Consider the following 8,210-nt stretch of genomic DNA (forward strand, 5'->3'; position numbering starts at 1 on the left):
TAACAGCTGCACGTTGGAGTTCAGAAATACCTGAAGAATTCAGAAGAATTCGTCAATCTGTCGCTGAACAGGTCAGCCAACTTCATCGCTCCGTTTGACCCCTCAAACGACCTCCAATCGTATTGTGTGCAGAAATACGACTTCTTCGTCTTCGAAAGAGCTTTCCGTGGCCGCCTGATTCGTCTGAATTGGAGTTCTGTGGAAGAAGCTATGGCCGTTTTACGGAGACTGCCAGAACATAGTTTCCTGCGAAAATCTGACTCCAGCTCTGATCTTCTCGACTGTATCCCGCTCAATTCCCAACGTTGGATGGACAACGAGCTATGGAAATTCCCAAGACAGAATGACCACTCACGTTTCTTGCGCCTCTCTCTGCTCTCAAAAACCCTAATTTTATCAGTGTGTTTTCCTGAGAGCTGACAGCTGTATTTAAAAATACAGAAAACTGAGAGGGGGCGCCAGTTACTATGTGAGGGCCGAAAATCTGCCCTACTTGGGCTAGGAGACATTGGGCCAGCCCAGGGACCAGATACAAGGAATAAAGATGGGCCTCAAATAAATTAATTTATCTATGGTCAGCCCAGACCATAATTAATTTATAAATATCAGTTCATTCCACTAGAGAACCGATACTGACTTACCCCTTTATTGCCGGTGATGAGTCGGGGCTTGTATTTAGACTAATTAAATCTCCGTATTTAAAATATCCGACATCCATTAATTAATTAGAGCTCTGACAGCTTAAATTAATTAATCTCTTAATAATTCCTTAAGCAGTACCACTCAAACTTTATTATTACGCCTGAACTTAATCAACCTGCAGGGTTTAGCGTAATAAACCTTATTGAGCTCCTTAAGGGGATGTCATTATCCTATACCGGATACGGGTACTAATACAGATAATCAAATATCATATATTAACCGCTATCACCCAAGATACAGAGTACTCGAGTTATTATATAACTTTCACCCATAGTAAGTCAAAGTGATATACGAATTAATATATATATCTGAATACTTATTAGTATTAAGATTTATAAGTCACCGAGATCTTGATTCTTCACTTAAGTCAGATAGAAGAATACATCTCAAACTGTGGTCCTATCAATACGTAATGACGTACCAGTATAGACAAGTAGCCAAGACAAACTACTTCCATCTATACTGCAGCCTAAACCAATAACTTGTCCTAGAGTTATTTCGGCTGTGATCATATTATATCTCTTGAGGTTATTCCAATTATATGGTCTTCTGTGATCTACAACACACCATATAATCTACTTATATAGAGATAAAGAACATACATATGCAATCATGAACACAATCAGATAGGAGATTAGATAGTGAACTTAGGAAACATTGTATACAAGCATAAAACGTTCTTGCTTTCAGTATACAAATCCAACAACAAGAACATAAAAGGGAATAGAAATCTCAATTTATTAAATCAAACAGTTAGGAAATAAAATCATGTCTACTCCCTAAATCCTGGGAAAAAGGATTCTAGCCACACATCGACATACGAACTAGAATAAAAATCTCAATAAAACAAATAAACATTCAACAATGAAAAACCGTAATGAAATCGAGAATCTTCAATCTTGCTTCGGCTCCGTTCTCTGTCTCTTTCAGCTCTCCGGAAAAGTAAAAATATGATAAAAAGTGATAAAAAGGTCCCCGAGAATAAGTTCTTAGGGAGTATTTATATATGCCCTAGGTCAAGTAGGACTCAAAATACCCCAAAATCGCGTAAACATATAAAAATCCGAAATTGGGCAGAAATACGGCGACACGTGCGGGCACGTCGCGCGGTTTACTCACGCGGCTGCGCGTCACCCCCGCGCGGTCCTCCAGGAATTTCTGTTCCGTCACGCGGCCGTGGCATGCGATCGCATGCTCGGACCGCGCGACCTCCGACGCGTGCGCTCCGACCCGCGAACTTTCCGACACTCGTTCTTCCTCGTTCGGTGTCTGATTTGACCTCCGTTTGCGCCTACGGACTCGTCTCTTCATGTACTTCTCTCTACTATCCTCAAAATCATCCCAATTCGAGTCCAAAACCTGTGAAAAAATAGCACGAACACGGACGAGTAGTCTATTCCACAAAAATATGCAATTCAAACCATTGACAACTCAACAACTCAATAAGAAACGCCCAAAATATAAAGAATAACGCGACATAGGAGTGAAAAATGCATGTAAATCAACCCCCCAAACTTAAACCATTGTCCGTCCTCGGACAAAACAAAGATGAACCAAGAATGAATCAACAAGAGCGCAGAGAGTAGTGGATAACATTGTGGCTTCAGATTTGTCAACAAAAATAACAACATGCATTTGTATCTTCTATTATCAAGATATCACACTCATGACAAACTTCAAATTATGGTCTCAATGACTTGCAATCCTCACCAAAAAGATTAAGAATTTAAGAACTCTCGACTCTCAAATGTGTCAATCAACATGGACGTGTATACGCTCAGTTCAAACAAAATAATTGTACTCAACCATAAGCTTGTCCATCGTCTCACCTCTCCACCACTAAATGTGTGCTCCTATAACCAAGATCAAAAAGGTCTTTATTGAGGGTTGTAATGTAGGCTCTTTGATAGGGTAGGATGTATTTGGCTAAGTGACTAAAAGATACGGCTCAATGTAGTTCAATCACCAACCTTATAGCATTCTTACTCAATTCTATCCTCCACCTCTCACAAAATCAATTTTTTCAAAGCAAGAACCATCACAACTGAACAATTATTTCTCATGACATTATGTCTCTCTAATGCATCCTATGTACCCATTTTTCAATTCTTTTGTTCTCTCTTTTCTTTTCTTTCTTTCTTTCTTTTTTTCAAACTAGTCAGGGTACTAGGATTTTTTTTCCAATCAAGAACAAAATTCATAATTCGTGATCATTCATCTCCACAACCCAATTATCTCATATCAATAATCTCCAAGCTCCCACCCATGGCTACGACAAAGAATATGGAAAAATAAGGCTCAAAGGGGGTGAACTACGATCATAGAAAGATATAGGACAAATATGGGATAAAAAGGCTAGCAAAGATGGCCTTCTATCATCTCAAAGTTATTAAGCACACTATGTGAGCTCGACGGAGAAACCAAGACAGTTTTAGTGAGACACAAGCATGCTCGAACAAAACACTCAAGAATAAGAAATAAGACTGTAAAAATGGTGACAGTCAAGGCTCAAATCTCACAGCTTATTTCATTGATTGCAAACATCAAAAAGACCAAGCTTATCCTTCATCAATCATGCTCAATCTCAACAACTCTCTGAAATCAAATTCGAATGGGGGGAATTGCTGCTAACCTTTCTCTCTCTACAATTCACTGCGCAATTCATTTTTCTTCTTTGGAATTCTCTTCTGCAAGACAATTTTTTGTGTGGTGATTGTTATAACGTGCTAGGGCTTAGTTGCCAATTTTTTCTTTATGGTTGAATGATACTTTGTCTCGTTTTATGAATTTGATTGATTGTGAATTGTTAGTCCTTTGTTTCATCATTGCTAGCTTTCACAAATATAATCTTTTAAGTTGTTCAATTTTATTGTTTCTAGCTCTGTGTAGAAGGAATTTGATTACCATTATGATCTTGAAATGTTCTCAGTTTCCTAATCAAGACGCGGAGCTCGCAACTCTCGAGTCCATTCGGCGGCGACAAGGAAAATCTCCTTCACGACGGAGATTAATCGTGTGAATTGGATCGCTTTGCCGATGATCATGGTGACGGTGTCGCAGTTTCTACTGTGGGTTTCGCCCATGTTCATGCTCGGCTACGTTGACCAACTCTCCCTTTCCAGTGCCTCCATCGCCACCTCTCTTTGCAATGTCACCGGATTCAGTGTCGTTGTAAGTTATCATCTATTCATTTCCAAATTTCATTATCAATTTTTTGTGCTTTCTAGGAATTGCCACCGAATTCACCTCCCAAAATGAAAGATTATAAATAACTCTACACTCAAAACCAACATTGACAAGGCATTGCCTCATCATCCAAGTATATTGAGCGTTTACTATGTGTGGTAGGATGCTTAGATAGATACAAAATACTGTATCATTTACTTTGAACCTATAGTTGATCACATAATCTTTTAAATACTCAATCATATGTTCTATCCATCGATCTGGTCACACCAACCTAAATCTCTAGCTATACGTAACATAGTTCCAATTGCTACAACTTGGTTGCTTTGCTTCATGTAGAATAGAATGACATGTTAGATGTTGGTTAATTAAGTGAATGATACTGTGCAGATTGGGATGTCTAGTGCCCTGGAAACTCTATGCGGCCAGGCATACGGTGCTAAGCAACACAAAAGAGTGGGAACTCTTACTTATGGTGCAATCATATGTCTATTTTTTTTTTTGTAGCTCTATCTCTTGTCTTCATCTTGATAGAGAGAGTGCTGCTTGTGACGAGCCAAGATCCTTCAATTTTAGTTGCAGCAAGGAAGTTCGCAATCCTACTCATCCCAACGCTGTTCTCTACGCATTTCTTCAGTGCATTGTTCGTTACCTGCAGAGCCAGAGCATTATTTTCCCTATGGTTTGGAGCTCATTAGCATCTCTGTGCTTCTAGCTACCTCTCTGTTGGGCTTTCATATTCAGATTCCATCTCAGAAATTCTGGAGCTGCTATCTCCATAGCCATATCCTCTTGGTTTAATGTTGTTCTGCTTGTGCTTTATGTTATGTATTCGCCTGCCTGCCGAGAAACACGAGCTCCCTTGTCATAGGATGTGTTTGTCACCATGAGGGAATTCTTTCAGCTTGCTATACCATCTGCTGCCATGGTATGGTGAGTTTGAGTTTGCTTTCATTTTTGTTTTTATCTTTGCAAATTTGGATTGGTCTTAAATTCATATGATATTTTTACAGCTTGGAATGGTGGTCTTTTGAGATAATACTGTTGCTGTCAGGAGTGTTGCCAAATCCACAATTTGGTGCGACAGCTGTCGCTCAAAGAGGCCAATTTTGGACGTCCACCTCTTGGCCGATGCAGATTTCTTCAACTCCTTCCAGGACGATTTCAACGATGTCTGGCCTTTTTTGAGTTGGAGTGTGATGTCTAACTATTTTGTGTTGTTTGTCCAGGATCAAAGTTTAATCCATAATTAGTTGGAAATTTAATTTAAATATGTGGATTTACATATTGAACGACCAACTCTTACTTAGAAGAGTTAGTGTTTGTTTCTTCTTCTTTTTTATTTGAGGGATTTCTGTGTTCTAAAAAAATGATGAGTAGAATTGACGTGTGATGGTGAATTCCACCCAATCTAATTAATATTTCTCTTATTTCGCCATGTTCTTCTGATTTCTCCATTTTAATTTGATTTTACGGTCAAATCAATGAATTTACAACTTAATATTCTTGAATTCACAACCAGATCTATGAATTCACAACTTTATGTTTTTAAATTCAGAACTAGATCTATGAATTCACAACCAGCTCGATGAATTCACAACTTAATGTTCTTGAATTCACAACCAGCTCGATGAAATTCACAACTTAATATTGTTGAATTCACAATCAAATCTATGAATTCACAACTAAAACTCGAATTCACAACCAAAATAAATTCTAGTTTTAGTCGTGAATTCAAACTTTAAAAATTCAAATTCACAACTACTTGAATTCACAACCAAAATAAATTCTTGTTGTGAATTAAATTCTGGTTGTGAATTCACAACTATAATAAATTATAGTTGTGAATTAAATTCTGGTTGTGAATTCGACTGATTGTGAATTCACAACCCAAAAATTCTGATTGTGAATTAAATTTTGGTTGTGAATTCACACCCAGTCGAATTCACAACAAAAAAATTTTGGTTGTGAATTTGACTTGTTGTGAATTCACAATAAAAAAATTCTGGTTGTGAAATAAATTTTGGTTGTGAATTTGACTGGTTGTGAATTCACAACCAAAAAATTCTGGTTGTGAATTAAATTCAAATTGTGAATTCGACTAGTTGCGAATTCAGTCTAATTCACAACCAAATTTTGGTTGTGAATTCGACTGGTTGTGAAATGCGGAATTTTTTAAAGATGTAGTGTTTAAAGGTAAAATGAAGTGGACATTTTTTTAATTTTTAATGTGAAGGGCATTTTGATAACAGTGGACATTTTTAAAGTTTTTTATTTTAGTGAACATTTTTGATCTTTACAATATGAAAGTGGACATTTTACAAATCCACTCTAAATTATATACTCTCTTCGTCCCCCAAATAATTTCTTATCTTTCTTCTTTGGATCGTCCCCCAAATAACTTCATATCCATTTTGGGACATTACTCCAACACTAATTGTTGGGAACCCTGTGGAATATCATAATCCTTGTTTTGATGATACCAAAATTCATAGGTCTTAATTGTAATAGACTAGAACAGTTTTCGAACTCAAGTGTTAGAGTTCGTTTCTAGTTTAGTATGCGGTTCTGAAGACTGAAGACTGAAGACTGAAGGACGAAGGACTGAAGACTGAAGACTGGAGATACCAACTGAAGTATCAGTTGAAGAATCAGTTTGGAACTGATTTCTTAATGCGTGCCACAGACTGATACTAAAGTCAAGTATCAGTTGATCATTTTTCCTCGAACTGATCTTCCAACGTTCAAAGGAAGCCACGTACTCACAAGAGTACAGCCGCATTAAATGCAGAGATCTCAGGATCTTATCTCTGCAGAGGTCATTCCTATTTGGTGGTTACTTTATCAGAGACGTCACATCGCCTGTCCCTCAAGAGAGCCGTTTCCACCAGACAAGGAACCTCGAAGATTGAAGCCTCAACCCAAATTCGAATTGCTCTCCAACGGAAGAAATCTTGAGGACGCTCTACGCCAACGGATCTATTCAAGAGTTCTCCTACAAATAGCGCTCGAGGATCAACTTCAATCTTCACCGATTCAACCACATAAGCTGAAGCTCTGCCAAAATTGCTACTCAGCCTAAAGCTTAACCTCTCCAAAGCTTGAATCGAAGAAGAGAATTCCAAAGCCAAAATCAGTCACTGCTGATTACATACATTCTCTCAGACCTTAGGCAAACCACTGTTTACCCAGAAGCCAAGGTCAAACTTGCTACAAAGAACTTGCTCTTTGCAGTATAGTTGGCACTCGTTCAAACCTCCTTTCCAAAAGAAAGATTTGAGTGTTTTGAGTGATTCGGAGGTCAGAAGGATTTTCTGTCTCTGAGAGTCTTAGTGCAGGTTGTGCTAAGCAAGAGAAATCCAACGCGAGTGAAGCGTGGGTACTGAAGAACGGTTTTCTTCAGTGGTACGGTTGTGTGCACCCGGCAAGCACACGGTTTGGTTTGTAGTGCACCTGTTAAGCACTTGCGGAGTGGATTGTTGGTCTGATCAACCGACCGTGGATGTAGGAAAGGATTTTTCCGAACCACGTAAAAGTCTTTGTGTTGTTTATCGCTTTCAGTTTTACATTCCTAATTGTGTTGTTTCAATTGATAAACTGAATACTAATTAACGGCAAAGAGAAACCTAAGACCAACAACGTGCTCTACCGAGGCTATTGCGAAACTAAGTTTATTTTCCGCTGCGTATGATATCAGTCTGACTGATCTATCTTTTGATAGTCAGGAAGAGTGTTATCATCTCTGTTTTAGCAAACTCGACTGAAGCCCATAAGTGCATCAGTTAAGCTACAGAAGCTTAACTGATAACTCCTTACTGAAGAGCGTTCAGTATCAGTCGTCAACCCTGTATGGTCAAAACTGTTTTCAGTCAACAGGTGTCTTTGTTTGTGTGCAAAGTTTCGTTTAGATCTCTATCTTGAGATCCCTCTTATTGAGGATTTTGTGAAAATAGCCCATAGGTGTATTCCCCCCCCCATACACCTATTCGAGACCCCCCGGGACCTAACAATTGGTATCAAAGCAGGTTGTTCGCAAGAACACTCTGTGTCTGATTAGGTTCTAACTGAACTTGATCCTTTTTTCTCAAGGGTCTCGAAAATGTTTTCTCTTTCTTCTTGTGCTTGCTATCTGTTCTATCTGTTGTTATATGTTCTCTCTTTTTTGATGGAGACTAACCACAACAGATTGTCTTCTCTACCTATGTTTAGTATTGAAAAATACGACATATGGAGTTTCGGCTTGAAAGCTTCCTCACCGCCCAACATTGCCGAATGTGGGAAGTCATCACCAAAGGACCAATCACCATCACTGAAACCGTCAA

The 8,210-nt window shown here is 38.5% G+C and overlaps 1 pseudogene; it reads left to right on the forward strand.

Annotated features, from left to right (window-relative positions):
- Positions 1–3,484: 3,484 nt before the first annotated feature.
- LOC131004170 (protein DETOXIFICATION 12-like) lies at positions 3,485–5,175 on the forward strand (annotated as a pseudogene).
- Positions 5,176–8,210: the final 3,035 nt, after the last annotated feature.

The sequence above is a fragment of the Salvia miltiorrhiza genome, unplaced genomic scaffold (assembly GCF_028751815.1).
Source record: "Salvia miltiorrhiza cultivar Shanhuang (shh) unplaced genomic scaffold, IMPLAD_Smil_shh original_scaffold_350_2, whole genome shotgun sequence".
Classification (NCBI taxonomy): Eukaryota; Viridiplantae; Streptophyta; class Magnoliopsida; order Lamiales; family Lamiaceae; genus Salvia; species Salvia miltiorrhiza.